The sequence below is a fragment of the Poecilia reticulata genome, linkage group LG12 (assembly GCF_000633615.1).
Source record: "Poecilia reticulata strain Guanapo linkage group LG12, Guppy_female_1.0+MT, whole genome shotgun sequence".
NCBI classification, from domain to species: domain Eukaryota; kingdom Metazoa; phylum Chordata; class Actinopteri; order Cyprinodontiformes; family Poeciliidae; genus Poecilia; species Poecilia reticulata.
This window is the reverse complement of record NC_024342.1, coordinates 4,562,278-4,563,962: the sequence shown is the minus strand read 5'-3', so window position 1 is coordinate 4,563,962 and position 1,685 is coordinate 4,562,278. Positions and strand designations below refer to the sequence as shown.

Sequence of the window (1,685 nt, the reverse complement as noted above, 5' to 3'; positions counted from 1 at the left end):
ATTCGCCAGGATGCACAATCTTGATTAATAGCTGTGTCATATATTATGACAACATCTGCGGTTGGTTGCAGTGATTATTGCAGCTGCACAGATTTAGTCCGTAATAATAATATTGATCATTTCCAATGTAGTCATATTAACAACAATAATAATATCAATTATAATAACATTTGCATCAACAATAATGATAAAATAATGACAAACTTACGAACCAGGGTCGGTCTTTGCGTTTTATTCATTTACTTAATTCATGGACTTGTGAACGTGTGCTGAGAAATGATGCAGACAATTTGTTTTTGACAGTCGTTACCAATATCAAAACTGGCGCTTCCGAAGAATATATAAACCCTTGTTTTATTTATGGATTTATTTATGTATTTTTAGTCCAAGCTGCAGTGACGAGGCGTCTCAGCCATTCATTCAGCCTAATTAAGATTGGCCTACATTTCCTGCCCATCCCGTGTAATGGATCTACTGGGACCCGGACGCTGATAGCAGCTTTATTACACTCATTTAATGGCCGCTGATCAAGCACATATTAGCTTTCAACTGTTCTGAATTTATGTCATGCTCAAAGTTCTTCTATAATTTGCTTACACACTCCGTCTATTGCTTCTCCCCCCTCTCCCCTTTCTGTCCCCCTCAGCATTTTGTCTTCGTGGTTTATTCGAACATCGACTCTGCAAAAATCCTGATTGAGAAAGAAAGAAAAAGACACATAGTGCAATTGCACTTTAGCTGCTCCCATGTGAAATAATCCTCTAATAATCATTATTATGATTGGATGGGCCCGTTCGGTGTCTGGAGTATTTGCATAAAATCAGAATTAGTGAAATGATGCGGCTCAGAGAGAGTGGGGGAGCGGAGGACGGCGCACCGCGCCTTTAGCGATGGGCCCGTCAGCGCGCTGCACGTCTTAATGCCGCGGCGCCGCGCAGACAGCAGAGCACTCTGTCTTTTCAGACCCAATGAGAGATTGCGTTTTCTTTTTGCCACGCCGAAAGTGTAATGCATTTCAGGCCGGATTTCACGGCTGGCTTCGCCGGGAGCGAGATGGTCCCGTTCTTATTACCGCGGCCCGCTTTCTCAAGCAAATCTCCACATTAATCACAGGCGCGTCTGCCGCTTACAGGAGCCCAAGGACTCCGGGAATACAGAGCAAACTATTGATCTCTGCTGGAATATTGTCTTTGTTAGGGGCGAGCGCGCGCGCCATGGAAAGTCCAAAATAACAATTAAGGCGCAAATTTTATTCTATTAAATATTGTGTAGGGAAAAAAAGAACACCCCTCCAGTTGTTGCCGTTTAGTTTTCTGTTGTTTTGCTTAAATATTTTTAACTGTTTATATTATTCAGTCATGTATGTTTCTACTCTCTCCTGCTGAAATATTACATTTATTTACAACAGAAATATTGTTGTTGCTATTGAGCTCACATATCTATTTATTCATACTTGACACACTTGAATTAAGAGTATTGTTTATTGTTTATATTAAGAGTGTTGCTTATTTTGTCAATATATGTTTTCAATTAAGGTGCGATTACTCGTGATTAATTAATCACAGACAAAATATGTTTATTTTGTTGATATATGGTTTTCGATTAAAACGCGATTAATCGCGGTTAAGCAAGTAAAAATCATGCAATTAGTTCGATTAGGGATTGTTTAGCCAAGTCTAAACAAT

General features: G+C 39.6%; 1 protein-coding gene across 2 annotated transcripts in view; it reads left to right on the top strand.

Annotated features, from left to right (window-relative positions):
* The window catches only part of otpa (orthopedia homeobox a), a 5,713-nt gene that overhangs the window by 2,103 nt on the left and 1,925 nt on the right, over window positions 1-1,685 (top strand). The gene's annotated exons all lie outside the window — the stretch shown is intronic.